This window comes from Hypomesus nipponensis, chromosome 9 (genome assembly GCF_054491055.1).
Source record: "Hypomesus nipponensis isolate SF chromosome 9, ASM5449105v1, whole genome shotgun sequence".
NCBI classification, from domain to species: domain Eukaryota; kingdom Metazoa; phylum Chordata; class Actinopteri; order Osmeriformes; family Osmeridae; genus Hypomesus; species Hypomesus nipponensis.
Window position 1 is genome coordinate 26,201,613 of NC_140369.1, and position 8,446 is coordinate 26,210,058.

Genomic DNA, 8,446 nt, shown 5'->3' on the forward strand with positions numbered 1-8,446 from the left:
TTAAAAATTCATACTAAAAACGTCGCTGTTATCCCAGACAATACGATCAAAATACGCGTAACACAACATGGAAACATTCGTTTCCAATGCTATTTCATGTAGCCGATGGCAGAGTGTTTCTTCGCTGTATCTTTTGAAATCAATTCATTTCATAAGTTTATATTCTGAACAAATGTAGTGATCACTACATTACAGCCATTCACACCATAATAAATGGAAGCTAAGAAAATAAAAGATTCGAGTGGGATTCGATCCCACGAGCAAAAACACATCCATAGTTGGAAACCATTGCATTACGTCGCAAGCTACTGAAGCACATAGGAATATTGGGAATTCAGTCACAAATCTATTAACTACGTTGGTCTTCAGGCAACATGTTGTTTTGGTTCTTCTGAATCAACTAGTTACATTTACATTTAGTCATTTAGCAGACGCTCTTATCCAGAGCGACTTACAGTAAATACAGGGACATTCCCCCCGAGGCAAGTAGGGTGAAGTGCCTTGCCCAAGGACACAACGTCAGTTGGCACGGCCGGGAATCGATCTGGCAACTTTCTGATTACTAGTCCGATTCCCTAACCGCTCAGTCACCTGACTCCCTAGTTACCGTAGACACTACCTGAATGTAGGCTACTCATCACGTAGTAGCCTGTATATGTAGTAATATTCTACCCAAATAACAGTACTGAAGGTGTCAAATGTATTTGTGACCAGCGTCCACGTAACTTTGTGAGGTTTCTATGATACATACATTTGTATATTATGTCAAACAAACACACAACACTCATGTAATGCCCTCATATTGTCTTTATTATGTGAAGCACTACACATGTTGGTGTGAAGTACTATAAACAGTTATTACTTCTAACATTCAGTTCATTTTGGAGGTTGCTTGGTTTGGAGTTCATCCAAAACAGCTGGTTACCTGTTAGGGTTACCATGCCATGTTTATCAGAAGTAGGATCATGTGTGCCCACGTTTCTATATCATACCACTTATCATAGGAGTCAATCCATCAATTCAAGTCATGTCACACAGTACTGTACAGCACAGTTGAGCGAGTATAAATAGGGCAGGTGAAAGGTTCTTTTCTCAGTAGCAACGGAGTCGGTTTATGGTTGCTAGTATTTAAACAAGTTAAACAAAGAGCAAATATGGATCCTCAGAAAGTCCAAGAAATTGTTTCACTGAAGTTGAAGAACATCTATCCTCCAAACCACACCAAAAGTGAAAGATCCCGTTTACAACATGCAGCCTTTTGGTTTCATTTGCTTTTCTTTGCTCAGTTATTTCCACTAGGAGGTGATATCGTCCAAGCATTAGCCTACAGCTTTGAGTCATATGAAAGCTAAATGTCCATAAACAGTGCACTGGCAAGATGAGTGCTTCTCCGGCATCATGAAATGCATTGCATGAAATAAGTGCAGGCTAGTGAGCAACAGGAATAGTGTGGAAGTACATTGTGCGTGTTTATGTAAGTAACCTAATACTCAAATAACACGTGTGTCAAAGTGGGACATTCATGGGAGCTGTTGACAATTGACTGATTCCTAATGTGCATTAACAGTAACATGTACTGTTATTTAGTTATGTTTTACACTTGATTTAATTGCTTTGATTAGTGTGTTTTTTTATTGTGTTTGGGCACATATTTTGCCGTGTAGAGTTTGTTTTGTTGAATTAGCCTAGGGATCAGCGAAATGGACAACACCTGAGTACTTGGACCACACCCCCAGCTCAGGATGGTTTTTAAGGGCGGATTTGGGACAGAGGAGGGAGGTGGAAAACAGCAGCAGGTTACGGACGGACGGACGAGAAACGGACGGACGACACGAAGCTTGAAACGAAGGTCTTAGAGAGAGACAGAGAGCGCTTAGTTTTGGTTGCAGTTTATTTGTATCACCTTTTTCTTTTAACCATTGACCTGTACCTAGGGTGACCAGACGTCCTCTTTTACCTGTCCTCTTTTTGAGACCTAAAAAATGCGTTAATTTTGCGTTGGTGGATATTTGTTTTTCTCTGGGTCCTTCACAAACTAGTTTTTACACCCTTACAAGTTTTGGAAAGGGTATCTCCCTCACGTTTCACCTTCTTGCGCGAGCTCTGATTGTCATTGGTCGACCACCCTCTCAGTGAGCACTGAACACCTTGCCGCTTCCACTAGTAGCATTGTTTACAACAGCACATGACATCTGCATGTGTAAAAGATGTCTAAACTTTGTTGCGGGGGAAGGGGGCAGGGTCATCTGTATGCTATACACAGTGGTTCTCAATCCTGGTCCACGGGACCCCCTGCCCTGCATGTTTTGATATTTCGCTGCTCCAACACACCTGATTCAAATAAAGTACTTGAGGTGTGGTGGTGAGGCCTCTACTTTCCACATAGTTTTACTCCCCTTCTGACATAGTTGTGACGGCCGTTGGTTGGTATAAATCTGCTCCTCTGTCCTCCTACAGACTCACTTGTCAGTTAGTCACTGAGTGAGCCATGCCTCTCTGTATTGCAACACTCCTCTTTACCCTGCACTGTGTGTTGCTGACTTCATGTGTGGGTAAGTTTGTCTGACTGTTAATCAGTCCTGTGCATGTTTTCCATCTTTCCCTGCTCTGTCTGACAAACCCCACCAACCCAAGTGTTTGTTTGTTTGTTTGTCATGCAGCATTTAGACGTACACATCTCTCTGGTGCCCTGGTCCAGATTGATGTAGGTGTTGGACAAGTGATGGGGGTCAACAAAGACGACAGCATCTTCACAAGGTATGGATCGTCATGGACACAGTTGCCAGGCAAACTGAAGCATGTAGGACCTGCAGGAGTCTGGGGAGCCAACAGAGAGAATCTCATCTTTAAACTAATTGGGACCGACTGGGTGAACGTACCTGGTAAGAATAACTACACCAATAATAATATATGGCACTGTGGGCCCCCAATAGACAAGGTTTGCTTGTAGTCATTTTTAGACAGATTAAAGTGCAATATGTCTATAACCTCAGTGTGTGGTTGTATGAATTCATAGGAATGTGCTGGTATGATTTAACAGACATGTTTATATTTTTGAAATAATGTGTGTCTTTATCATGATGTCAACCCATGTGGAGTAAGATTGTGAATTTCATATGTTAATTTTGATATAGTATTTACAATAACGGTGTGTTAACATACAGAATTATGACCCCTTTCATATTAGGTAACATAAAAAAATCTTGTTTTATCTATGACCTACCTGGATGTTGAAGGACCTTATTCTGTGTGAAATGTGCTTTATGTGCAAGCTCTTTCCCACAGATGTGTTGTACATGAATAGTGTCATTCTTATAGGTTTTTTACAGACCTTTTCCAGATGGGATCTTGAGAAACCATAAGTTCCTGTTTTAGTTTTGGATCAGGTCTCTTGAAGCAGATTGATGCTGGTGGAGACCAGTTTGTGGCGGGAGCCAATCATGTCGATGCCCCCTTTTGTCTTCCAAAGGAGAACACAGTTGGCTACAGTGGAAGTAATAGTGCTTTGAACTGGCGCCAAATTCCTGGCAGCCTGAAGTACTTCAGCTGTGGTCCTTATAGCTGCTGGGGTGTTAACAGTGGTGATCAAATCTTTGTGAGGAAGGTAAGTCTGGGCTGGGCTGGGCTGGGCTCTGTTGTCTGTGGAACAATGACTATCATCAATAAATGAACTGATTTTGCTTCTCAGACTGTTGGGTCCTCCAGGGGGTGAACTCCTTTAATTGTGAGCGGGACGGTACCTGGCAGAAGGTTCCAGGAAGCCTGTCTATGATCGAGGTGGGAAGTGACAGATCTGTCTATGGAGTGAATTCTGCAGGAGACGTGTTCCGCAGGTTTTGTCTTCACAAGCTCCTTCTGTATTTTTTCATAATTTCATAAAAGTGATACATTTTACTCTCAGCTGTAAATGATTCCTTCATGAATAGAAGTGAAATGTCTCCATTTCAGGGATTCCACCTCTGCCTGTCAACCTGAAGGTACCGGCTGGACCCACATTCCTCTACAGCGGACAGGTGAACCATGTGTCCTATGATCTGGGCCATCTGTGGCTCATCCTGAACAATGATGTCATCTACGACTGCACTGAGCCCTGAGCACTGCTCTAACACAGAGGCAGCCCTGCTGGAAAACCCTGCAGCTTAATTATTTAATCATTACGCACCCTTTATTTTTTTTCTTCCAACACATCCTTAATTAGAACAGTCATAATCATGCTGGGCTTCTGTTCCAGTTTGGTTTATATGGATAAACACACCTATTGTGCAGAAATGTAAACAACAGTATCCAGAGACTTCAAATATCCTCAAGTGATCCTGTTACTAATATCTTGTTCCAGAACTGATAGTTTTTAAAATGAGCATAATGATTTATATGGTTCTTCTTGTGGCTTTGGTGATCATTAAAGCTTATTGTACTCAAAATTACATTCAACTGCTTGCTTCATAATACATCCCCATTACGCAGTTCTCCAGATGTACTCGATTAGTGACACAAAAAGATGGATCTCTGTTCCATGCCAGAGTCCTGATAAATCAGTATCAAACACTAGCTAATGTTCGCTATCAACAAAATTAACCAGCAAGCTGCAGTAGTATCAGTCATTATTCAGTCATTTCACAAAGGGCATGTGGGCCTGTTGTCTGAAGCATGTTAAACTGCTGGACAGAATGGAATAACAATTTATTTGAACTTGTTACATAGTTACAACTTTGAACTCAATAACTCAATAATATTGTATGACATCTTTATTATGCAGCATAGATACAAGTCTATCCGATTTTTCAAAGATTGTAGTATTACACTATTACACACTCTGTCAGGATCTTGTCAACGTTAGGTGTACGTACAGAAAGGTCACACATTTACACACGCACACAAACATTCAAGACATGCATGACACATACACAATACACATTTTACGCCCTCACCTCTAGACAGGCCTGTGTCCTCACCTAGGAGAAGTGGTAAAATGAGGTGCTCATAACACCAAGATGATGGCTTTGATAGTTAGGGGATTCACACATACTCAAATAGATGGATATCTCTACTGTACTATGAGTCTTTGTGGATAAAAGTGTGAACAGATTGAAAAAATGAATGAATACATATTTTTACATAAATGAATAAATACATATACTGAGTACACACATACACACACATAACTGCCTGAGGATCTCTCTGCAGTCTGTTCATGTCTTGGACATGGCTCATAGCGGCGTGCAAAAGGAACAAAAATAAATCAAATCAAATGTATTTGTATAGCCCTTTTTACACGCAAGCATGTCACAGAGGGCTGCACATTAGCCCATAGAACTGTCCCTCAACCAACCTAAACCCTCAAGGAAACTGATGAGGAGAGAGAGAGAGAGAGAGAGAGAGAGAGAGAGAGAGGGAGGAGGCTGTTCACTGTTGACTGATCCTGTCTCTCTTAGCGCTGGGCAAGGAAACATAATAGATCCAATGCTGGTCTCACGTCGATGCAGGCCTGACCTAGTGTCCATACAGGTTCTGACTTGTATCTGCCATACATGTGGCGTTATTAGAAGGTGTGCATGTGTAGGGTCATATGGTTTGGGCAGACATTGCACCTGACTACTCACCAACCTAAACATTAACACATGAAAAAATAGCTGAAAATACTTTTATTCAAGAGTTTTATTACAATGTCAAGAACTGAACTGGAATGAGGCGCGGGGCAGAGAGCGTTGTGAGAGCGCACAGACTTGCTGTGGAAGCCGGTGAGGTGAGCGCTCTGTCTCTTCCTGGTACAGAAGACACTTCCCCGACATGTTTCTCTCTCAACGAAAACCGTTTCTGACACGATAGACACAATTTAGTCAAGACACTTGCTTAATTATTTGTTGACAATTTGTTGATGACCACAGACATGGAAACAGCTTTGACTTTAGCGGAGTAGAGGGGAGGCACTCCCTGTCTCTAAAAAATATGAGGCAGGAAGCAAAACACAGGAACATGAGATGGGCAGTAGACGAGGTGACATCACAGGCCGCTATAACCAATCCAAGAGGCTTATGTCAATCCATACGCCTTCCAGCTCACAACCATTTCGAGTCTCCGCCAGAAAGTGCCAGACGCACTGGGTTCACCCAGCGAATATAGGCCTACTTCGTTATTCAGGGTTGATCCAGGATCCGAAGAGGACAGCGCAAAGGTCGTGAACGCGTCCTGGACAATGCTATGCACTGCCGATGGGGTTTGATAAAGCAGGCAAAGAGTCGGCGTCTTGGGATGAAAGTGCGAGTACTTTGCGCATAAAGTTTACAGAATAACGGTCAAACGCCACTCGGCCATCGAAAACAAAACTAAGAATAACGGTGCGTGTCCACTGCAGCGGAGTGGAGGCTTCCAATCCATTTTCTATGAAACCGGGCGTTGACGCTGGTGTAGGGCATTGTGGGAGCGTACGCGAGCGTCAACGCCCGGTTTCATAGAAAATGGATTGGATGGAATCGCCGCTGTAGTGGACACGCACCGTTGACTCCACAACGAAGTCAGAGACAGCTCCGCTTATATGGCCATGCTAATGAGTTAAACACAATGCAGGTGCGTCTTGTGATGCATCGGCCCTCAGACGCCGTGCGGTCCGTGACATGGGCTTTATCATTTTGTAAAAGACGACCTCTCCCAGCTGTAAACCTGTTGTTTATCAAATAATTCCTCACTGATATCAACACAAAAGGCTTTCCTAAGCGCATTTTCAGAGGTCCTCTCTCCTTGGTCTTTGGAGACTGAATGAGTCAGATGTCATGTAGTACAAAGATGGTGCTCAAGTGCTCCGAAATTGTTCAGACAGCAGAGGGGGAGATGGGGATGGCTGCAGGCAGCAGCTCAATGGTAGCCTACAACATGGAGTAAGTGAAGTTGTATCCTTGTGGCATTTTAATAAGCAGCAATTCAGTGAAGGATCCCCTCCTTCAGAGACGGTCGGTGAAAGCGGGGGCCAGAACACAGGGTAAAGATCCTTCCACCATTTCCACAGCAATTTGCAAGCTGCCCGATTTCATATTTTTGTATCATCAGTACATCGTTTAGCTCTTTAGAATATTGTTTAGCTGTTTAGTAATATAGGGGTAGCCTATATCAGACATATTTGTATTAAACTGTTTAGTTAAAAGATGCATCTGTTTTCAGTCTCTTCCTATCATTAGCTCACTCCTTGTTACCAGGTGGATCTGGGGAGGTTAGGAAGTGACGTAACTTTCTAGCAGAAAGTTGGGTTCGCGATTCCCGGACGGTGCAGGGTAGATGCAGGGTAGATGACAGTGCGTGGTGGTGTCCAAGGAATCTAGCTGAGAAGATGTTTGGATTTGTGTGTGGTCGTGTTCAAAGTCGAACTATTGAAGTGCCACTACCGTATTTTTTTACCTGTATTTTGTTTGGGTTTATTTTCTTTTGGTTATAGCTTGTATCCAGGCTAGAGGCTAGAAGGCATACATACTGTGCACTGTAATAAAGAAAATAACACTGCAAGCAAAGCAGTGTAGCATTTGTAGTTTTTATTTTAAAAGTACTAACTATAAATATACCAACCCACACATTGTTTCCGAAACACAATCACAGTTGAAACAACACAGCCTCAGAACATGATGTCCCAAAACTCTTTCCCCCAGGTGATAAGAACTCATGCAGCAATTCTTTCCAGGTCAGGAATTCATTAAACTCGAACTCTACAAGTGGTCATCTGAAATGTCTGTGGCTCTCTCTGCCTCTTTCTCTTTTTCTCACCCTTTCTCATAGCTCTGTTCTTTGGATGACAATAATGTCCTATTCTCAAGTGTGAATTTTGTTAGCAGATCACGTTTTGTGAAAATTCCAAAAAAGGTCAAATGGTTCTGGTTAATTTTCTGTGCTGTGTGTGTGTGTGTGCAATCCAATATACTGCAAACCGGATCAACTGCTCCAAAAATACAAGTTATCAAACAGAGTGGCTCACACACCATAAATCAATATCTGGCACGAAGGAACCAGCACAGTTTGTGACTGTGTGTGTCTCTGTGTGTGTATTAGGTAAACATGTGTGAGCAGAGGCAAGCAAGACCACTTGGAACAAAGAAGAACGGTGGTGTGTTTCAATCTAATCATTACAAAAGAAGGCTCTTTTTAAATTGGGGAATAATAACAACTATTCTAAACTAACTCAAGTAGCCTTCTTAAAATACGTAGTTTGGTCATGTGTATTTAAAAGTTTTTGAAAAGCTCATGTTTAAGGTAACTTTTACACTGATGTAAAGTGGTTTTGTACAATGACTAACACATGCTAATCAGCCTCTCTGTATGGCAGCAGTCCTGACATAGTGATGTCACAACCTTGTACACAAACAGCTTAAACGATTACAAAGGAGATATAAACGAAGTTCCAGTGGTTTTTATTGGAATATTAAAAAAAAATGGTTACACTTTCTGAGGAAGAGGGAAGTTACTACAG

At 42.1% G+C, this 8,446-nt stretch overlaps 1 long non-coding RNA gene across 1 annotated transcript; it reads left to right on the forward strand.

The window, feature by feature from the left end:
- Positions 1–1,786: 1,786 nt before the first annotated feature.
- Positions 1,787–4,424, forward strand: LOC146274022 (uncharacterized). The gene is made up of 6 exons (XR_014766537.1): positions 1,787–1,849; positions 2,458–2,552; positions 2,661–2,882; positions 3,470–3,604; positions 3,689–3,833; positions 3,949–4,424. It is a non-coding gene; the product is annotated as an uncharacterized LOC146274022 (long non-coding RNA).
- Positions 4,425–8,446: the final 4,022 nt, after the last annotated feature.